This window comes from Macaca thibetana, chromosome 7 (assembly GCF_024542745.1).
Source record: "Macaca thibetana thibetana isolate TM-01 chromosome 7, ASM2454274v1, whole genome shotgun sequence".
NCBI classification, from domain to species: domain Eukaryota; kingdom Metazoa; phylum Chordata; class Mammalia; order Primates; family Cercopithecidae; genus Macaca; species Macaca thibetana.
This window is the reverse complement of record NC_065584.1, coordinates 129686852-129710688: the sequence shown is the minus strand read 5'-3', so window position 1 is coordinate 129710688 and position 23837 is coordinate 129686852. Positions and strand designations below refer to the sequence as shown.

Sequence of the window (23837 nt, the reverse complement as noted above, 5' to 3'; positions counted from 1 at the left end):
GGCCAACATGGCAAAACCCCACCCCTACTAAAAATACAAAAAATAGCTGAGTGTGGTGGTGCACACATGTAATCTCAGCTACTCAGGAGACTGAGGCAGGAGAATCCCTTGAACCTGGGAGGTAGAGGTTGCAGTGAGCCGAGATTATGCCATTGCACTCTGGCCTGGGTGACACAGTGAGACTCTGTCTCAAAAAAAAAAAAAAGAAAAGAAAAGAAAAGAAAGCTGAGACGAACTTAGTGCTTAGCTCCTTAGTGGTTCCACTGAAGAAATAAAATTGTGTGTAGGCCGGGCGCGGTGGCTCAAGCCTGTAATCCCAGCACTTTGGGAGGCCGAGACGGGCGGATCACGAGGTCAGGAGATCGAGACCATCCTGGCTGACACGGTGAAACCCCGTCTCTACTTTAAAAATACAAAAAACTAGCCGGGCGAGGTGGCGGCGCCTGTAGTCCCAGCTACTCGGGAGGCTGAGGCAGGAGAATGGCGTGAGCCCGGGAGGCGGAGCTTGCAGTGAGCTGAGATCCGGCCACTGCACTCCAGCCTGGGCGGCAGAGCGAGACTCCGTCTCAAAAAAAAAAAAAAAAAAAAAAAAAAAATTGTGTGTAGATATCACTACTGAAATTGCCTTACATGAGGTTAAGAGAGTTATGATGCAATACGACCAATATGACCAAATGCACACAGTATTTGCTGGTGGAAGTGTTAAGAGAGATCAGAACCCATCTCCCCCTTCCTTGAAACAATCACTTAGTGACAGAGTGAGACAGAGTAGCATTGTCTTAGATAGGGAATAAAGGAACAATAAAAGTCTTTCAATTGGTTTTTGCCTTGAGTGAGAACATGCAGTGTTTGGTTTTCTGTTCCTGTGTTCATTTGCTGAGAATGATGGTTTCCAGCTTCATCCATGTCCCTGCAAAGGACATGAACTCATTCTTTTTTATGGTTGCATTGTATTCCATGGTGTATATGTGCCACATTTTCTTTATGCAGTCTATCATTGATGGGCATTTGGATTGGTTCCAAGATTTTGCTATTGTAAATAGTGCTGCAGTAAACATATGTGTGCATGTGTCTTTACAGTAGAATGATTTATAATCCTTTAAGTATGTGCTCATTAATGGGATAGCTGGGCCAAATGGTATTTCTGGTTCTAGATCCTTGAGGAATCGCCACACTGTCTTCCACAATGGTTGAACTAATTTACACGCCCACCAATGGTGTAAAAGCATTCCTATATCTCCACAGCCTCGTGAGCAACTGTTGTTTCCTGACTTTTTAGTGATCACCATTCTAACTGGCATGAGATGGTATCTCATTGTGATTTTGATTTGCATTTCTCTAACGACTAGTGATGATGAGTTTTTTTCTCATATGTTTGTTGGCCATCTTCTTTTGAGAAGTGTCTGTTCATATCCTTTACCCACTTTTTGATGGGTTGTGTTTTCTTGTGTAGATTCTGGATATTAGACCTTTGTCAGATGAGTAGATTGCAAAAATTTTCTCCCATTCTGTAGGTTGCCAGTTTACTCTGATGATAGTTTCTTTTGCTGTGCATAAGTGCTTTAGCTTAATTAGACCTCGTTTGTCAATTTTGGCTTTTGTTGTAATTGCTTTTGGTGCTACACACTTTTAAACAACCAGATCTCATGAAAACTCATTCACTATCACAAGAACAGCAAGGGTGACACCCATCCCCACGACCCAATCACCTCCCACCAGGTCCCTCCTCCAACTCTGGGGATTACAATTTGACATGAGATCAATCCACTTCTGTCCTCTATTAAGTTTCATGTTTTTATTCATCTAGGTCCTGCTTACTTCCTGTTAGGGTTGGTTGTTGTTTTGATTTGTGATCAAAAAAAGTTTATTTGTGATATTTTTGAACTGGTTTTGGTTGGAATATAAGAATACTATTAATTTTTATGTATTGTTTGCAATGACTGCCTTAGTGAATGCTCCTATTACTTCTTCTTCTTCTTTTTTTTTTTCTAAATAGAGATGAAGTCTTACTCTGTCATCCAGGCTGGAGTGCAGTGGTGCGATCTCGGCTCACTGTAACCTCTGCCTCCTGGGTTCGAGCGATTCTCCTGCCTCAGCCTCCCGAGTAGCTGGGATTACAGGTGCCTGCCACCAACCTCCGGATCTTTTTTTTTTTTTTTTTTTTTTTTTTGTATTTTTAGTAGAGACAGGGTTTCACCGTGTTAGCCAGGATGGTCTCAATCTCCTGACCTCATGATCACCCTGCCTCGGCTTCCCAAAGGGTTGGGATTACAAGTGTGAGCCACCGCGCCTGGCCTCCTTCTAATAACTTTTAAGTTGATTCTCTTAGGCTTCCCAGGTATATATTGTAATGTCATTTGCAAATAATGACAATTTTACCACCTCCTTTTGAATGTTTAAACCTCAAATTTTGGTTTTTTAGCTGACTATACTATCAAACAATTATAATTTTTATGAAAAAAGCTGGGACTAAGACAAAATCTTTTGAACTGGGGAAAATAATATATAGGAAAACTATTTTACACATTTTATTATTTAGATTGAGGCTTAAATGTGGTATGATGTTTCCAAACTACCCTCTCCAAAAGCTCAAAACCAAAACTTTCCACTTAAAAAGCTTCCCAGAATTGTAGTTTGTTTAAATATGCCGTATCTGCATTGTTTTGAAAGAACTTGAAACAAAGTCTGGATTCCAGGTGCAGCCTGACTTTTTTCTTATCATTTCAGATAAAAGTTCAAAGGGAACTTTTCAGAGGGCTTCAGACACATCATTATCCCAAATAATTTGTTGAATTAAAAGCTTTGGATCAGGAAAACAAGAACCCCAAGTTATTTAAGGGTGAGTCTTCTGCAAATCTAGAGAACAGGCCACCAGCACAAAAACAACATAACCTCCGCTTTCAGAGGAATGCTGCAGCCTTCGCCAGGCATTGGCTCCTGTTCCTTAACAGCAGTTTGTTAACACTTTCTTGAGCAGTGGGAGTGGTAGATTCTCACAAGGGAAACTAGGAGTAGCAATCTGGAGGGAAGGGGAAGCTAGAGGACTTGTCTCAAGGCTACTTCTGAGTAGTAAATAATGTGTGTTCTAAATATGCTTTTTTTTTTGAGACAGGGTCTCACTCTGTCGCCCAGGCTGGAGGGCAGCGGCGCAATCTTAGCTCACTGCAGCCTCTGAGGCCTCCCAGGTTCAAGTGATTTTCCTGCCTCAGCCTCCAGAGTACCTGGGCCCACAGATGCACACCACCACACCTGTGGGGTTTTTTGTTTGTTTGTTGTATTTTTAGTAGAGACAGGGTTTTGCCATGTTGGCCAGGCTGGTCTCAAAATCCTGGCCTCAAATGATCCACCCACATCTGCCTCCCAAAGTGCTGAGATTACAGGCGTGAGCCACTGCGCCCAACCAAAAATATGCTTTTATCAATAATTATAAATTTTTGTTTATGTATTCATTATGATTCTGGAAGGGGGTTGTGGGGTTTATAAAAATTGGTGGCGGGGAGCTAAAGCTCTCCCAGGCCATTCCTTCCCCTTGTCAGTGCTATAACGAACTGTTCTAAATTGATAGAAGATTTCAAGTGCTGTCACAATACACATACGTAACACACACACCCACACAAAGGTAACTGTGAGATGGATATGTTAATTTGCTTGACTGTAGTAATCGTTTCACTGTGTTTATGTATATACTACTCAAAATATACACTTTTTATTACAAAAAAAGAATCAAAAATAAATCGTATGGAAATATGAAGTTTAAAAAGACACAATTCTTGACCTCAAAATAGCATATAGTCTAAACAAAAGGGTAAGGCACAAAGAGAAGGCAAAGCATAAATCAAAGAAAAAGACTGAGGTAACTGCTGATTATGGGCACAGTACATAACCAACTGTTCCACCTTGAGGTTACAAATGAAAACATCAATGTTGAGGGCTAAGTTGGTTTTAAATTCTGCCTTAATACTGTGTTGATGGTGGCAAAAGACCTCCATGGAAGGGGGTATAGGAAGAAGGAAGGACAAGTGTCTTTTTCCTAGTACCCCAGAAATGAGGTCCTAAGCCCTGGTGAGTCCAGAGATGCACCTCGTCCCAGCACACAGCTAATTATGTATCAGCTCTTTGGGAAGAGGGGTTTCAAATCCTCCAGAGAGTTCAACTCAGGTCTGGAGACTGAAAACAACCCCGGTGGAGCAGCTTCATTCAACACTTACTGTGTAAATACGTTATTAAGCACTATATCGGGGATAAAATAGGACAAATACGTTCTCTATCTTCAGAGTCACTGGAAGAAGTTTTCCTCTCTGCCACCTCACTATCACACTCAGGATCTTACCTGTGCATAATCATTCAGAAGGATCTACCAAAACAACTGGGCTTGCATTTTCCAGAAGCTTCTTATCCTCAAGACTGTGTGCCCCTTATGAATAGAGTGCAAACAAATGCAACAAAAAATGTAGAAGATGCTGTGGCCCACTCCTTTTTTTTTTTTTTCTAGAGACAGGGTATCACTGTAGCCCAGGCTGGAGTGTAGTGGTGCAAACATGGCTCACTGTAGCCTCCACCTCTAGGGCTCGAGCAATCCTCCCACCTCCCAGCCTCCTGAGTAGCTGGGACCACAGGTGTGTGCCATCACACCTGGCTAATTTTATAATATTTTGTAGAGATGGGGTCTCCCTGTGATACTCAGGCTGTTCTCAAACTCCTGGCCTCGAGCAATCCCTCCACCTTGGCCTCCCAAAGTGCTAGGATTACAGGCGTGAGCCTGGACAGTTCTCTTTAACTCTCAAATGCCCACATCAGAAAAGATAGTACAAATGTAAGTTGATTTTCCTATTGCTCTGTAGGGCCACTGTGTTAACAACAATTTTTAACTTAATGAACGATAACTGTGAGCCAATTTAAACCAAATAAACCAGGCCAAGTCATTGTATTACACAGAGCAAAATCCATTCTAGCCTGGACCAGTGGTATCCAAACAAAAGGCCAATGTAATTAACATTCCACCCTGAACTCTTTTTTTTTTTTTTTTGAGACAGAGTCTCACTGTATCACCCAGGCTGGAGTGCAGTGGTGTGACCTCAGCTCACTGCAACCTCTGCCTCCTGGGTTCAAGCAATTCTCCTACCTCAGCCTCCCAAGTAGCTGGGACCACAGGTGCGTGCCACCATGCCCGGCTACTTTTTTGTATTTTTAGTAGAGACAGGGTTTCACCATGTTGGCCAGGCTGGTGTTGAACTCCTGACCTCAGGTGATCCGCCCACCTTGGCCTCCCAAGGTGCTGGGATATTACAGGTGTGAGCTATAGCGCCAGGCCCCTGAACTCTTGAGTCTATCCACCATCCCCTCCTCCAAAACTTCTTCCTCCCCAGGCTTTCTCCACCTCAAAAAATGGCAACCCCATCAATCCAGCCACTTGCTTCATCCAGAGACTTGGGAGTCATCTTTAATGCATCTGCTTTCTAACTTCTCAGATCTAATGACTACATCCTGTCAATTCTACCTCCAACTTCTCTTGAATTCATCTACTTCTCTTTCCTCTGGCATCATCCTGATCCAAGTCATCTTTATCTCCCTCTTAGAAAACTGCAATAGCTTCCTAGCTGACCTGCTTACTTCCACTCTTACAGGAATCCATCAGATTCCTCAGATACCTAATAGGCCTCTTTTTCTCCACATCCCTAGCTCATCATAGCACTCATCACAATTTATTTAAATATATATGTATGTATATAGTTACACACATTTGTTTATATATGTAAATGTATAATGTTTACATACATTTGTTTATATATGTAAATGCCCTCAGGCGGGCAGATCACCTGAGGTCAGGAGTTCAACACCAGCCTGGCCAACATGGTGAAACCCTGTCTCTACTAAAAACGTATATATATACACGTTTATGGAATGTTTCTCTCCTCAGAATTTAATCTCCATGAAGACAAAGTCCATGTCTGATTTTCTTTTACTGAAGTTTTATTCCTAGTGCCTAACACAGTACCCAGCATATAGTCAGCATCAGTAAAACTTGTTGGAAGAATGAATGAATGAATGAATGAATGAACGAATGCTTTGTGGAATCCCTGCATGACAGAAGTCCTTCTGTTCACAATAGACAACTGTAGTCCAGAGTCCATTCTCTTAAAAGTCTTTCTTTTAACCTCAAAGCCACATGAGTCAATTCCTCAAAGAGAATGTACTTACTCCTCCAGGCTGATTATATAGTGACCTTCTAGCAGAGTCATTTAGGAAGAAAACAGTCAGATCTCTGATGGAGCCAGACTAGATGGAGAGAAGCCAAATGAGAATTCTCTTTCTAATGCGTTGGAAAGATCTGAAGAAGAAAATGAAACAAAAATCTCAGTCTTAGAGCCTTTGAGGAATTCTTGCCATCTGGTGGCAATAATCTTAATCTGCAGGCAACCAAGTAGTTTCCCTCAACTTTCTATAATGTCTCAACATTTCTGAAATTGTACAATGATTTTAACCTTGGTGTGGGTCTCCTTTGATTTCATCATGCCCTGTATTATAGAAATTTATGGCCTTCAGCTCTGGGAAATTTTCTCAAATTATTTCTTTTAGTATTTTTCTTCCCAATATTTTCTCTTTCTCCTGTTGAAATTTCTATTATATTATTCAGATGTTAGATCTCTGATCTTTTAACTTGCTTTTCTTTTTTCTTCTATCTCCCATTATGTCTTTTTGTACTAATTTTTGAAAGGTAATACTTTTGGCTCCACCAAAATATCACTAAAACAACCCACTGATTAAACAAAGACAACTTTATTCCTATGGCAGTAAAGAAGAACACTAACTTGACAGAGTCTTAGTAGCCTCTCAGAAGGGGCAGGGAAAAGTTGACATATTTATGAAGTTTTGAAGTCTGGTTTAAGTCGGGTCTTTCAATGCTAGGGCTTGATCAGAATTGGATAAGGATAATAGTTTAGAGTTGGTGGACACAGCAAGGATTTTGAGGTGACGGATTCAAAGAGTGTTGGTGCCAGTCTTGGTGGCTCATGCCTGTAATCCCAGCACTTTGAGGTACTGCTGAGGGAGGATCACTTGAGCCCAGGCATCTGAGACTAGCCTGGGTTACACAGTGAGAGCCCTGTCTCTAGCAAAAAATAAAAAATTTAGCTGAGCATGGTGATGCACGCCTGTAGTCCCAGCCACTCAGGAGACTGAGGAGGGAGGATCACTTGAGTCCAGGAGTTGGAGGCTGCAGTGAACTATGATCATGCCACTGCACTCCCGCCTGGGCAATAGAACGAGACCCTGTCTCAAAAAAAAAAAAAAAAAAAAAAAGTAAACTGTCACTTGATAATGTCTATTGGTAAATTGGACAGTTTGATGTTTATTTTAACAGGTTCTGGGGGAAATAAATCCCAGAGTAAACAAGGTTATTTGCTTCTTTTATTGCCTCATGAAAGAGGTCCTTTTTATAATAAAGTTTTATTTGTGAAGAGACTGAAAGAGTAATGTCTTGTAAATTTAAACAATAAACTATGTGGCTTCAGTCCTCAGAAACCACTTTATTTTCCTTGTCTTATTTTCCTTCCCTTCTGTTGAATATTTTTTTTTTTACTATAGCATTTTCCACTTATAAGGGTTTCTTTTCTTCTCAGTACTCCTTTTTAAAGCCTCCTTTCTTTGGGGAGAAGGGAGATATGGTATCTTTTCCTAGCAACGAGAACAAACAGTAAGTATTTTTTAAACACATTTTCCTGCCAACTCCATTGCTTTGATTTCCTCTGAGTTCCATTTTGTTCATTCTGTCCTTCATGCTGGAGAAATTCCTTTATTGTCTGAAGGTGATCCTTTATAGGACAGTGACCAATCACAGGCATAAAGTATCAGTTAAACAAGATGAATAAGCTCTGGAGATCTGCAGCATGACAATGTGCCTATAGACAACAAAAACATATTGTACACGTAACAGTGTGTTAACAGGGTAGATTTCATGTTCAGTGTTCTTACCACAATAAATTAAACTAAAAAAAGAACAGTGAGACCAATGCCAGAGGTGAGGCAGAGTAGGAGGCTGGACTGATCAGTGTAGAATGATCTTATTAAGCTTGGAAGGTTTTCCCTGCTTCCTGTGGGTTGAAGAGGGTAAGCTTGGTTGCGGCATTCTCAGAGTTGAGTTGGAGGAGTGAGCTGGGTTGTCACTGTCTAATACTGGCTTTCGTTTAAGTCCCATTTTCTGTAAAGCATCCCTGCCCTCATCTATGGCTTTTTTCTTTTTTTTTTTTCAGTCACTTTTCCTGTTTCAGAGATACCTAGCACCTCGAATACCCAAGCTTTTCTGCAGTTCTGGGAATTGGCTTGCTCTGAGTTTCTTTCATTCGTAGTTTAATGGGTTAATGACTCTGCTAGGTCAGTTTCCACCTTTCCATCTGCTTTACAGCTCTTAAAGTGTAGTCACTGTCATCTTCTTACCCAGCTTCTTTGTCCTTGTGGGTTTATGCATTTTGAATATATTGGCATTTTAGAAGACTTTGGCTAGGCATCAGCGGTAATGAATGTGCTCATTCGACCACATTTAACCAGGAGTCTGCATTATATTCCTAACGTCCCCTCCAACTTCTAATTCTGTGATTTTAAATACAGTTTAATTAAGGCAAGAGTGAGTACATAATTAGATACGATGCTGGAGAGATTACAATTTCATGCAAATGAGATAAAAAAGAGAGGTAATTAGCTTTAGCTTTTCAATAATCAGTCTAGGGGAAGCTTCACGGAAGAGGTATTTTAATAACTGAATCTGAACCCTTTCTCTCTTTCTCCCTTAAGAGCAGCATGGGTGAACCAAAGAGAAGTCGAGGTAGCCTGCAGCAATCTTGATCTTGATCCAGACTGCAAAAACAAATTACCATTAAGATTTAGGAAGGAAGAAGAGACAATATTAAAAAACCTGAAAATCCCATAGGGAGAAACTGCATCTGTCTGACTAAGGCAATGCTAATAGGAATAGAAAGCAAGCATGGATAGATATTTAGATGATATGATTTTGCATTTTCTAAAGTAATGAATCAAGGGCTGGGCGTGGTAGCTCACATCTGTAATCCCAGAACTTTGGGAGGCCGAGGCAGAGGATCACTTGAGACCCAGAGTTCAAGACCAGCCTGGGTGACATACAGAGATTCCATCTCTACAAAAAACTTAAAAATTCGCTGGACATGGTGGTACATGCCTGTAGTCCTAGCTACCTGGGAAGCTGAGGGGGAAGGCTCGCTGGACCCCAGGAGTTTGAGTCTGCAATGAGCTATGATTGTGCTGCTGCCCTCTGGCCTAGGCGACAGAGAAAGACCCTGACTCTAAAATTTAAAAATACATAAAAATAAATAATGAATAAAAATTGGTAAATTATTAACAGCTTACTGAATACCTATAAGTAAAGAGGACACTGTACTGATGTAATAAGAAAGAGAAAAAAGAATTGTGCTCAGAAGTTGGTGATATTCTTAAATACTAAATATTTTTGATATTATTGGGTAATTTATGACTTAAGAACAATTACAAAGTGACAAGTTAATGAAAAGCTTAGAAGATTTCAGTACAAATTAATACTGGACATGCAAGAATGATTCAAAAAGGAAATTAAGAAAACAGTCTCATTTATAATGGCATCCAAAAGAATAAAATATCTAGGAATAAATTTAACTAAGGAGGTGAAAGTCTTGTGCACTGAAAACTACAATACATTGCTGGAAGAAAGTTAAGAAGACATCAATAAATGAAAAGATATCTCATATTCATCTATTGAAAATTGGAATATTTAATATTAAGACAGCGATGCTACCCAAAGTGATCTGCATATTCAATGCAATTCCTATAAAAATTCCAATGCCTTTTTTTTTTTTTTTTTTGCAGAAATGGAAAAGTTGATCCTCTCAAATTCATATGGAATTGCAAGGGGTCCTGATTATCTAAAATAATATTGAAAAAATAACAAAGTTGGAAGACTCACAGCTTCCAGTTTCAAAACTTACTACATAGCTACAGTAATCAAAAGAGTGTGTGGTACAGGCATAAGACAGAGATAAACATCAATGGAATAGAATTTAGAGTCCAGAAGTAAACCCATACATCTATGGACAATTGATTTTCAACAAGGGTGCCAAGACCATTCGATGGGGAAGAAGTAATCTTTTCAAAAAATGGTTCTGGGAAAACTGGATATCCACATCCAAAAGAATGACACTTTCTGGACCCCTACCTCATACCACATACAAAAAGTAACTCAAAATGGATTTAAAAAAAAGACCGGGTGTAGTGGGCCACACCTGTAAATCCCAGCACTTTGGGAGGCCGAGGCAGGTGGATCGCCTGAGATCAGGAGTTCAAGACCAGCCTGGCCAACATGGTGAAACCCTGTCTCTACTAAAAATACAAAAATTAGCTGGGCATGCTGGTGCGTGCCTGTAATCCCAGCTACTTGGGAGGCTGAGAGAGGAGAACGGCTTGAACCCAGGAGGCAGAGAGATTACAGTGAGCCAAGATCATGCCATTGCACTCCAGCCTGGGCAACAGAGCCAGAGTGAGACTCCATCTCAAAAAAAAAAAAAAAAAAACAAACCTAAATGCAGGAACAAAAACTACTAAACTCTTAGAAGAAAGCATCAAGGTAAATTTTTATCACTTTGGATTTGGCAATGAATTCTTAGAGATGGTCCCAAAAGCACAAGCAATAACAGAAAAAATAGGTAAAATAGACTGTGTCCAAATTTAAAACTTTTATGTCAGGACATTACCAAGAAAGTGAAAAGACAACTAAATAATGGGACATTTGCAACTCATATATCTGCTAAGTGCCTGGTATCAGGTATATTTTTAAAAATTCTTACAGCTCAACAAAAAAATACAAGCAACTCAGTTTAAAAATGGGCAGAGGACTTAAATAGATATTTCTTCAAAGAAGATATACCAGTGGGCAACAACCACATAAAAAGATGCTCAACATCATTAGTCATTAGGGAAATGTACATCAAAACCACAATGAGATACCACTTCAAACCCACTAGGATTGCTATAATTAAAAAACCAAAACCAAACAACAACAAAAAAACAGAAAACAGTAAGTATTGCTAAGGAGTTAGAGAAATTGGAACTCTTGTACATTGCTGATGGAATACAAAATGGGGCAACCATTGTTAAAAAACTGTTTGGTGGCTTCTCAAAAAAATCAAACATGGAATTACCCTATGACCCAGCAATTGTACTTTAAGGTACATATTCAAAGAATTGACAACAGATACTTAAACAAATACATGTACAAGGATATTCACAGCAACTCTATTCACAATAAGCAAAAGATGGAAACAAATCACATGTCCATAAATGGATGAAAGAAATAAATACAATATGACGTATGCATATAATAGAATATTATTCAGCCATAAAAAAGGAACAAACGACTGATACATGCTACAACATAGAGGTACCTTGAAAACATTATGCTAAGTAGAATAAATCAGACATAAAGGTCATATATGGGTTTCATTTATATGTAATATTCAGAATAGAAAAATCTGTAAAGATAGAAAGCAGATTGGTTGTTGCCAGGGGCTAAAAGAGGGTAGAATGAGGAGTGACTGCTTAATGGGTAAAGGGTTTTCTTTTGGGCTAATGAAAATGTTTTGAAACTAGACAGAGGTGGTACACATTGTGAATGTTCTAAACACCACTGAATTGTATACTTTAAAATTATTAATATGGCCAGGTGCAGTGGCTCCCCTCTACAATCCCAGCACTTTGGGAGGCCAAGGCAGGCGGATCCCTTGAGCTCAGGAGTCCAAGACCAGCCTGGGCAATGTGGCGAAACCCTGTCTCTACAAAAAATACAAAAGTTAGCACATAGTGGCGCACGCCTGTGGTACCAGCTACTCTAGGGCTGAGGCAGGAGAATTGCTTGAGCCTGGGAGGTTGAAGTTATAATGAGCTATGATGGCCCCACTGCACTCCAGCCTGAGTGACAGAGAGAGACCTTGCCTCAAAAAATAAAATGATTAATATTATGCTATGAATGTCATCTCAATTTGTTTAAAAAAAAAGAGTGAAGGAGATGCTGAAGGACCTATTTTTTTAAAGCCTTAAAAGTAGAGAAAAATAGAGTGAAACAAATTCAAATACAAAGCCAAAACAAAACAAGGGTGAGAATTTCACCCTGAAAATAAAATGGATATGGACACTTTTAGCTAACAAGTAAAAAAGATTAGAGTATACACAATCACAAAAAAAGCAAATCAAAATATTTTTCTGCGAGCAGTACTCTGGGTGCTGGCTGAATAGATGAAACACGTAACTGTTATTTTAAAAATTTCACTGCAATGCTAAAGGGCAGGAAACCTAGACAAAATAGAGATAGGGAAGAACCCTGCTTTCCTGAGAACCTAGAAAGTTAAAAGCAATATCCTGGCCTGAAATGGATACAACAAAGACTAGAAAAGAAAGATTATCCTAAGGATCAGGACCTACAGATAAGACATTATAGTAAGAGATAGGAAGGAAGACAATGAATGCCTAACATAGACTAAAGCTTGGGGGCCTTGAGTAGTACTGAACACAACACATAAAACGCTGAAGTGCCAGCAATTGATATCCCAGTAATTTCCAGCTTACCATCCCAAATTTTTCCCATCCCTGCCTAATAGCCTACTCCACAACAGTCATGGCAAAATCTACTGCAACAGCCAGGGCTATAAGGTCAGCATTCCTTAACTCCTAGTTTAGCAGGGAAGCTCAAAATATACATTTTTCTTGAAACTAAAGTACTCTATTGGACCGGCCAGAGGGGATGAGCTTAAGGTGGGGAAGTAGATTTATGTGCCATTCATAATATTTGAATTTCCAAAAAAATATAAAGAGCCTTAGACTTAAGAAATAGAAACTGTGGTGTGTTTAATTTAAAAAAAAAAAAAAAAAAAAAAAAAATCCCTGCCACTATTGGTTAAACAGGTGGGTTTTAAAGCCAGAGCTCCTGGGATCAAATGCCGGATCCACCATTTATTAGCAAGTTCATCACTCTTTGCTTGTTTTCTCATTTGTAAGAAGTAGATAATAATAGTATGTAAAGGTTTTTGAAGACTATACGTAAGATATGCATGGCACCTGGTGTTTGCTAAGGTCTCAACACATGTTACTTTCACTTTTCTGATCATTCTGTTTCCTGCTGAGGAGAGCTGCGCCCAGATTTGCTTTTTTCTTTTCTTTTCTTTTTTTTTTTTTTTTTGAGACAGAGTCTCGTTCTGTTGCCCAGGCTGGAGTGCAGGGGCACGATCTCAGTTCACTGCAAGCTCCGCCTCTGGGTTCACACCATTCTCCTGCCTCAGCCTCCCAAGTAGCTGGGACTACAGGCGCCCGCTACCTCGCCCAGCTTATTTTTTTTGTATTTTTAGTAGAGACAGGGTTTCATCCTGTTAGTCAGGATGGTCTCGATCTCCTGACCTCGTGATTCTGGACGTGGTGGTTCACATCTGTAATCCTACCACTTTGGGAGGCTGAGGTGGGAGGATAACTTGAATCTAGGAGTTGGAAGCCAGCCTGGGCAACATAGTGAGTCCCCATGTCTAAAACATATTTTCAAACAATTAGCTGGAGGTCATGGTACATGCCTGTAGTCTATCCCAGCTACTCAGGAGACCAAGGTGGGAGGATCATTTGAGCCCAGGAGGTTGAGGCTGCAGTAAGCAATGATAATGCCACTGCACTCCAGCCTGGGTGACAGAGCAAGATTTGTCTCTACAAAAATAAAAAATTAGCCAGGCATGGTGGCACAGGCCTGTAGTCTCAGCTACTCAGGAGACTGAGACAGGAGGTTGCTTGAACCCAGGAGGTTGAGGCTGCAGTGAGCTGAGATCATTCCACTGTACTCCAGCCTTGGTTACAGAACAAGATCCTGTCTCAAAAAAATTAAAGATTAAAATAAACAGAAGACTGAAACATAATTAGAAATTCAGCCCTTCCTCTCCAAATTTCCTCTAGGTTCATGTATGTGGGTCAAACTTTTAAAGAAGCCCAACAAATTGATTTGTAGCCAAAGACTAAGCTCCATGGTAATAATAGCAGTGGCTAACACTTCAAACTAACTGTGTGACAGTCACTATTATAGACTGATTTTTTATAATGACCCTGTGGGGTGGGTACACATTATCCCTGTTTTACAGATGAGAAAACTGAGTTACAGAGAGGCTAAGTATCTTGCTTAAGGTCAGCTATTGATATGGCTATTAAATGGCAGTTAGGGTTAGAATCCAGGTAGTCTGTGTATTAGTCCATTTTGACACTGCTGATAAAGACATACCCGAGACTGGGAAGACAAAGAGGTTTAATTGGACTTAAAATTCCAGATGGTTGGAGAGGCCTCAGAGTCATGGTGGGAGGTGAAAGGCACTTCTTACATGGCGGCAGCAAGAGAAGATGAGAAAGATGCAAAAGCAGAAACCCCTGATAAAATCATTAGATCTCATGAGACTTATTCACTACCATGAGAACAGTATGGGGGAAACTGCCCCCATGATTCCAATTATTTCCCACTGGGTCCCTCCCATACAACATGAGAATTATGGGAGTATAATTCAAGATGACATTTGTGTGAGAATACAGAGCAAAACCATATCATTCTGCCCCTGGCCCCTCCAAATCTCATGTCCTCACTTTTCAAAATCAATCATGCCTTCCCAACAGTCCCCCAAGGTCTTAACGCATTTCAGCACTAACCCAAAAGTCCACAGTCCAAAGTCTCATCTGAGACAAGGCAAGTCCCTTCTGCCTATGAGTCTGTAAAATCAAAAGCGAGCTAGTTACTTCCTAGATACAATGGGGGTACAGGTATTGAGTAAATATAGCCATTCCAAATGGGATAAATTGACCAAAACAAAGGAGTTACAGGGCCCATGCAAGTTCAAAATCCAGCAGGGCAGTCAAATTTTAAAGCTCCAAAATAGCCGGGCACAGCAACTCATGCCTGTAATTTCAGCACTTTGGAAGGCCGAGGTGGGTGGATCACCTGACGTCAGGAGTTCGAGACCAGCCTGGCCAACATGGTGAAGCCCTGTCTCTACTAAAAATTCAAAAATTAGCCAGGCATGGTGGTGAGTGCCTGTAATCCCAGCTACTTAGGAGGCTGAGGCAGGAGAATTGCTTGAACCCAGGAGGCGGAAGTTGCAGTGAGCTGAGATTGCACCATTGTACTCCAGCTTGAGGAACAAAAGTGAAACTCCATCTCAAAAATTAAATAAATAAATAAAATAAAAATAAAGCTCCAAAATGATCTCCTTTGACTCCAGGTCTCATATCCAGATCACGGTGATGTAAGAGGTGGCTTCCCATGGTTTTGGGCAGTTTCATCCCTGTGACTTTGCAGGGTACAGCTGCCCTTCTGGCTGATTTCATGGGCCAGCATTGAGTGTCTGGGTTTTTTCCATGAGCACAGTGAAAGTTGTCGGTGGATCTACCATTCTGGGGTCTGGAGGATGGTGGACCTCTTCTCACAGCTCCACTAGGTGATGCCCCAGGAGGGACTCTGTGGGGGCTCCAACCCCACATTTCCCTTCTGTGCTGCCCTAGCAGAGGTTCTCCATGAGGTCCCTGCCCCTGCAGCAAACGTCTGCCTGGGCATCCAGTCGTTTCCATACATCTTCTGAAATCTAGACGGAGGTTCTCAAACCCCAATTCTTGACTTCTGTGCACCTGCAGGCTCAACGCCACATGGAAGCTGCCAAAGCTTGGGGCTTGCACCCTCTGAAGCCATGACCTGAGCTCTATGTTGGTCCTTTTCAGCCATGGCTAGAGCAGTTGGGATGCAAGTCACCAAGTCCCTAGACTGTACACAGCACAGAGACCCTGGGCCCTGCCCACAAAACCATTTTTTCCTCCTAGACCTCTGGGTCTTTGATGGGAGAGGCTGCTGCAAAGGTCTCTGACATGCTCTGGAGACATTTTCCCCATCATCTTGGGGATTAACATTTGGCTCCTCATTACTTACGCAAATATCTGCTTGAATTTACAAATATCTGCTTGAATTTCTCCTCAGAAAATGGGGTTTTCTTTCTTTCTTTTTTTTTTTTTTTTCCCTGATGGAGTCTCACTCTGTTGCCCAGGCTGGAGTGCAATGCTGCAATCTCGACTTACTGCCACCTCCATCTCCTGGGTTCAAGTGACTCTCTTGCCTCAGCCTCCTGAGTAGCTGGGATTATAGGTATGAACCACCATGCCTGGCTAAGTGTTGTATTTTTAGTGGAGACAGGGTTTCCCCATGTTGGCCCGGGTAGTCTAGAATTCCTGACTTCAAGTGATCCACCCACTTCAGCCTCCCAAAGTGCTGGGATTACAGGCATGAGTTGCTGCGCCCAGCTAGGATTCTTTTCTATCGCACTGTCAGGCTGCAAATTTTCTGAACTTTTATGCTCTGCTTCCCTTTTAAAACTGAATGCCTTTAACAGCAACCAAGTCACATCTTGAATGCTTTGCTGCTTAGAAATTCCTTCCGCCAGATGCCCTAAATCATCTCTCTCAAGTTGAAAGTTTCACAAATCCCTAGGGCAGGGGCAAAATGCTGCCAGTCCCTTTGCTAAAACATAACAAGAGTCACCTTTGCTCCAGTTCCCAACAAGTTCCTCGTCTCTATCTGAGACCACCTTAGCCTGGACCTTATTGTTCATATCACTATCAGCATTTTTGTCAAAGTCATTCAACAAGTCTCTAGGAAGTTCCAAACTTTCTCACATTTTCCTGTCTTCTTTGAGCCCTCCAAACTGTTCCAACCTCTACCTGTTACCCAGTTCCAAAGTTGTTTCTACATTTTCGGGTATCTTTCCAGAAACACCCCACTCTACTGGTACCAATTTACTGTATTAGTCCATTTTCATGCTGCTGATAAAGACCCACCCAAGACTGGGAAGAAAAAGAGGTTTAATTGGACTTACATTTCCACAAGGCTGGCAAGGCCTCAGAATCATGGTGGGAGGCGAAAGGCACTTCTTACATGGTGGTGGCAAGAGAAAATGAGGAAGCTGCAAAAGTGAAAACCCCTGATAAAACCACCAGATTTCATAAGACTTATTCACTACCATGAGAACAGTATGGGGGAAACTGCCCCCATGATTCCAATTATATCCACTGGGTCCCTCCCACAACATGTGGGAATTATGGGAATACAATTCAAGATGAGATTTGGGTGGGGAACAGATCCAAACCATATCAATCTGGCTCCAGTGAGCCTGCCCCAAACCCACTATAACCACTGTCTCTGGAAGCCTAGGATGAACCTGGCTATAATTCAAGAAGCAAATTACAGAGGCTTCCCTCTTTCTTTGAGTCAAGTTTCAAAGACATGGGAGAGGGGGGAGAAGGATGAGGAAGAGCATACAAGGCTTTTTTTTTTGTTTTGGTGCTGTGTTGTCTGAGCTTGGTGGGTTGAATGATGAAGTGGTGATATAATTTGGATATTTGTTCTCTCCAAATCTCATATTGAAATTGATCTCCAGTGTTAGAGGTGGGGACTGGTGGGAGACATTTGAGTCAGGAAGGTGGATTCCTCATGAGGGACTTGGTGTCATCCTCACTGTAATGAGTGAGTTCTCTACTAGCTCACAGGAGAGCTGGTTGTTTACAAGAGCATGGCACTCCTGTCCTGTCTTTTGTTCCCTCCCTCACCATGTGACACACCTGCTCCCCTTTCACCTCCAGCATGGCTGGAAGCCTCCTGAGGTCCTGACCAGAAGTAGATGCTGGTACCATGCTTCTTGTACAGCCTGCAGAACAGTGGGCCAAATAAACCTCTTTTCCTTATAAGTTACCTCAGGTATTCCTTTATAGTAATGCAAAACAGACTAAGACAGATGGGTTCATTGAGTAGGCATACAGGATGTGAGTATTCTTTTGAAATCATTCTTTAAAACTTACTTGCTAAAATATTAATAGAAAAATTATTAAATGATCTCTTATTAAAATGGAAAAAGACGGCTGGGCGTGGTGACTCACGCCTGTAATCCCAACACTTTGGGAGGCCAAGGTGGGTGGATCACCTGAGGTTGGGAGTTCAAGACCAGCCTCACCAACATGGAGAAATATCATCTCTACTAAAAATACCAAATTAGCCAGGCGTGATGGCATATGCCTGTAATCCCAGCTACTTGGGAGGCTGAAGCAGGAGAATCGCTTGAACCCAGGAGGGAGAGGTTGTGGTGAGCCAAGATCGTGCCAGTGCACTCTAGCCTGGGCAACAAGAGCAAAACTCCATCTCGAAAAAATAAAAAATAAATAAGGAAAAAGACATGGCTCTTTAATACTAAACCATAGTGAAGAATTTTAAAGAGCAGGATACCCCAGAAGTTTGTAAATAGAAAATATTTTTATTTCTATATTAATAGTTAAAGAGATATGTAGCAGCTGTGCAAATGTGGGAGTAGGGGGACTGCCCATTAAGTTTATACACTCCTTTCAAATTATTCTGTAGCTATATGAATTTCAGCTCACCCTCAAAATGTCTAGAAATAGAGTTTTTCTCCATGAGTGTCATTCTTTGCTATACTACATTACATCATACAATTTATAGAAGGACTATGAGGAATTAAAATGTTAAGATTTTATTTGATATGGTAATATTTATTACTTCAAACCTAATTCAGGTAAGATCCACAGGCAATTTTAAATATTGTTGAGGAAGTTGTCATTATTAGGAGACAGTGAACTGAAACTAAACATTAACATTTTCTATTAGAGATCTTGGTGAATTGATTGTAGAATGGGAAGTCACCAGCTTTGCCAACAAAAAGGTAGCCTGAATGAGGAATGCTGAGGAAATGGACCAGTCTTACGCATGGTGGTCTGCTTACACCCCAAAATCTTTTCCATCTAGGGACTGGCAAAAGATGGTGCCCTCTAGAGAAGTGCTACAATGAAAAGGGAAAGGAATGCATGGTGGTTCAGACTGATACAAAGCAATGAGACTGCATTAGCAAGCTGAGCAGCTAGGGAAAGCCTTCAGCAATGACTTCATGAACAAAACATTTATTTTCCCTTTCATACCCCAGATTACACCAATAAGAAGCCCTGTAAAGTGTGCAGTTAAAAACTTCCTTCAATTCTGCCTCTGTCAGGGAATTCCTCCCCAGGCTTTGTCAAAATCAAGTTTGTGCTTTGCAGTTTTATTTATTTCATGGGCTTTCATCTTAAAAATTGAGTTAGCTATCCTCAGGTCTCATTACTTTTTTTTTTTTTTTTCTTATTTTTAAACCACCAGATCTTGCGAGACTCATTGCTTTTGAGGAAAAGAGGACAGAGACCTAGGCTTAATGTCTAAAATTAATTAATTGGGTAAAAAGAGTTCTTTCAGATTCTAGATGCTAACAGTCTTCATTATGGGGCCTTAGGCAAACAGTTAATTCCGGCTCTGCAAGAGGAAGTGAGTAAGAGTGCTTTGTTATTTTTAGCATGATAATAATATACATCATTACTGTGACTACAACTCATTGTAAACCAAAGTTAATTATTTTCATATTTTTCTTATTATATTTGATCCTAATGATGACACGGGGCTGCAATAGGAACATGAGATTTTTTTTTTTTAAGGCTAGGTCAAATATTATCCAGCTTAGAATTCTAACAATGGGCCAAAGGGATTAGATTGGAGACCTACATTGCCCTACTTCATGTTAACCTAAAAATTCAACACAGCACCTTGCAACTCTTCCTGTATAGAGCCAGGATTATGAACATAATACCCCTATTGTAACTGCCATTTATTTGCTTTTAATTCCCAAATCTAGATCTCCAGCTCAGATTTCCTGTCCCAAACTCTAAACTCCAACTGCCTTCTTCATGTCTGCCTGCCTGGCTGCCCTGGTGTCCCACAGGCATCTCCAAGTCAACATGTTCAAAATGGAATTAACTTGTCTCCTTCCTCACTCCACCCCAGAACTATTCCTCCATTTTTCAGTGAATGAATAGTACCCCTTTAGACCCAAGGCAAATTAGAGAGCATTCCAAATCCCTTCCTTCCCCCACTGCCCTCCCTTTTTACTCCTAATTAGTGGTCAGCCATACTGACTCCACTTGGTTCCAGTTATCAGCCATCTCCACCCGAATAAATGGCTACTACCGGTTGTCTTAGGTTGGGTTCCCTAAAAACAGAATTTGAAAGCAGGTGTGGGGTACACATGATCTATCAAGGCACTGAATTCCTCGAAGAACCTATAAGGGAAGGAGAGAAGACAAACAGGGTAAGGGAAAGAGCCTAGCCAGGATGTGTGATCGCAGGTAAAGTCCATCATGGCCTGATCCACAGGTGAGGGATCTGAAGCATTAACCACACAGCAGGGCTGTCTCCCACTTGAGGCAAGGGTACCAGCCTTTTGTACCCTCCTCTGACCTCTGCAACAGTCAGTCACTCAGTGCCAGAGTTTGGGTGGAGTCATTATGTGCCTAGAGTTCTGCAGTTATCCAAGTACTTTTCCATGAATGTATAACAATACTTCTAATTCCAATCCAACATCTCAGCGCTTCTTCAAACTTAGCTTCTTTCTGTATTTCACCTTCTGTAATGGTGACAAATCTCTAATACCTTAAATATATTGAATTATTTGTTCAATCAATTTTCTTATTTGCTCAATGTAAGCAGTCTCCTTGCCCTGTTGGTGGTCTCCTCTGTTCAACACCTATGTATGCCATCTCTGTGTTCTCAGGCACCAGTGGGCAACAGCAGTGTGCTTCTGCACAGCTCCTTCCTCTCCACTTTAGTGTTCTGTGTTCTCTGTCTTTGGGTATAGCTGGGACTTTGTTTTCTGCTGCCCTAACAGAATACCAAAGACTGGGTAATTTACAAAGGAAATACATTTATTTGGCTCAAATTCTGGTGACTGGAAAGTCCAAGATCAGGCAGCTTGCTTCAACTCATGATAGAAAGCAGAAGGGGAAGAGGGCGTGTGCAGAGACCAAACAATCTGCTCTCACAGTAACTAATCCAGTCCCTGGAGACAGAACTCACTCTGGAGAGAAGGCGTTAATCTATTTATGAGAGATCAGCCCGCATGACCCAGACACCTCTCACAAGGCCCCATGTCCCAACACTGCCAAATTAGGAATCAAATTTCAACGTGAGTTTTGGATGGGACAAACTACGTCCAAACCACAGGCGTGGACAAGCTTCCAAATCACCCCTGTGCAGCTCAGCCCTTCCTGCCTCCCTGCCTCAGCAAGGGTGGATGGGGAATGGGCAGGGAAGGGAAGGGGAGAGGTGGGAAGGGGAGGGAAGCTGGAGGTAATGAGTGCTGAGTACAGCTGCAGCTGGGAGCTTTGTCTGTGTACCACTCTGATTCTCTGGAGAAGAACTCCCAGGCCTCTACACACACACAGCACTCAGCTATCAGCTTAATGCCTGTTTCAAATTATAGCATACCTCAGTCTGCAAGCTAGCAGTGTCTTATAATAGTATAAGACAAAGACCAGAAGGTACTTCTGGTGGTGGGCCTCTCAGCAGGCCCCTCAACCCACCTCACCTCCTCTCTGCCAGAGTAACACTGTCCTTGCCTCTCTGAGTTAGATGGTGGCAGTGGGATATGCCAGGGAGTTTTGCTACTTACTTTCTAGATAAGTTGTCCTTGCTCAAGAAGGAGGGTGGTACGCAGCCCTCACTGGCTCCTTTCAACCCTGGCCCGTCATTACTGCTGGAAGAAATCCTCCCAGATTTCTAGTTTATACATGATTTCAACCTTGGTTTTCTGTAGCAATAAATCATTTTCCTCTACATGTGTACTCTATTCATTATTTCAATGGACTTTTGGGCAAGAGGAGCTGGGCTTCCATACTGTACGAGCATCCTGCTCAGGAGAGTCATATGGAAGGGGCAGCCAGAAGACACTTAAAAGGAGCAGCTGGAGAAGTAGGAGGAGAACCAGAAGAGGATGATGCCATAAGGTCTACATATGAAGACGAGTGGTCAGCATTTCCAACTACATCAATAAGGAATACACTGAATCCGACAACCAGGTGACCAAAGAGGGTTGAAAGCACGGTTTCAAAGAGTTACTGGGGTGTAAATGGAGCTTCACATGCAGAAATGGAAGCAGTAAGGGTGTGACTACTTTCTAAAGACATTTGGCCTTAAGCAAATGAAGAGAGTGATGGACTGCGGCTTGAGAGGAGTTAAGTAAAGAGAAAAGGTTTTGTAGGGTAGAGGAACCTTGGCCAGTGGAGGCAGGATGGCTCCCAGTGTTAGGAGACCACCTCGGCTCCTTGTCCCTGGATCCTCCCCGCTGTGCAGTTTGTTTCACTCCTGCTGCCAGAAAGCTTGACCTGGTAAGGCAAGCACACCCAGGAGAGATGACCTCCATTCCAGCCTTCATGACTTCTAAATTTAACCCAGACCACATTGCTTCTTGGCAAATCACGGTCAACTGTATCACCAAGGACTGAAAGAGGTGACACAGATCTGCTTTTCAAAAATGCTAGCAATGATGACAATGAACTCACATGTTGAGTACATACACTAGACCTCAACTGTTTTGAATAGCTCATCTGATCCTCACAACCACTTTCTCTTATGTCAGTACTAGGGTTCACATTTTACAGAAGAGAAAACTGAGATTAGAAGAGTTAAATTACTTGCCCCAGTCATAAGGTTAGTAAGCAAGAGAGCTGAGGTTCAAACAAGATCCCAAAGGCTATGCTTTTTCTCCTTTGGCACCCACAGCAAATATACATGCAACAAGAAACATGAGGCCTGAAGACAGATCAAGAGTAGCTGAGATCCATGGAGAGTATTGAGTTATAGGACCAGAGAGAGAGGTTAAGGTCAAATGGGTTTGCCAGATGAAATACAGGATGCCCAGTTAAATTTGAATTTCAGATAAACAGCAAATAATGTATTAAGTATGTCCCAAATATTGCATGTAACATACTAAAAACTATGTATTTCTTTAAAATTCAAAAATAACTGGGAATTCTGTATTTTTATTTGCTAAATCTGGCAACTGTAGGACCAGATTGTGGAGGGTTTTAATATATGCTAAGGAATTTAGACTTTATTCCATGGCTAATAAGGACTCATTGAGGATTTTGGCACAAGGGAGTGACGTTAATAAAATGGTGTTTCAGACCAGCCAGAAGACACTGGCAATTGTCCAGTATAAAATTCTGAAAAGGCTGGGCACAGTGGCTCACATCTGTAATCCCAGCACTTTGGGAGGCCGAGGCGGGTGGATCACCTGAGGCTGGGAGTTCGAGACCAGCCTGACCAACATGGAGAAACCCCGTCTCTACTAAAAATGCACAAAGTTAGCCGGGCATGGTGGTGCATGCCTGTAATCCCAGCTACTCGGGAGGCTGAGGCAGGAGAATTGCTTGAACCTGGGAGGAAGAGGTTGCGGTGAGCCGAGATAGTGCCACTGCACTCCAGCCTGGGCAACAAGAGCAAAACTCCATCACACACACACACACACACACACACACACACACACACACACATTCTGAAAAATAAGACTAGAGTGGTGGGCCGGGCGCAGTGGCTCACATCTGTAATCCCAGCACTTTGGGAGGCCAAGGTGGGCAGATCACCTGAGGTCAGGAGTTCAAGACCAGCCTGGCCAACATGGTGAAACCCTGTCTCTACTAAAAATACAAAAATTAGCCAGGCAGGGTGGTGCATGCCTGTTGTCCCAGCTACTTGGGAGGCTGAGGCAGTGGAATTGCTTGAACCCAGGAGGTGGAGATTGCAGTGAGCCGAGATTGCAGCATGTACACCAGTCTGGGCAACAAGAGAGAAAGCCCGTCTCAAAAAAAAAAAAAAAAAAAAAAAAAAGATTAGAGTGGTGGCAAAAGGAAAGAAAAAGGAAAGGATCTAGCTG

General features: G+C 41.7%; 1 long non-coding RNA gene across 1 annotated transcript in view; it reads right to left on the bottom strand.

Annotated features, from left to right (window-relative positions):
* The window catches only part of LOC126959017 (uncharacterized), a 56097-nt gene that overhangs the window by 21425 nt on the left and 10835 nt on the right, over positions 1-23837 (bottom strand). Inside the window, exons 3-4 of the long non-coding RNA XR_007727431.1 lie at positions 16920-17006; positions 6199-6328 (exon numbers count right to left, since the gene is read on the bottom strand). This is a non-coding gene — a long non-coding RNA (uncharacterized LOC126959017). The remainder of the gene's footprint in view (positions 1-6198; positions 6329-16919; positions 17007-23837) is intronic.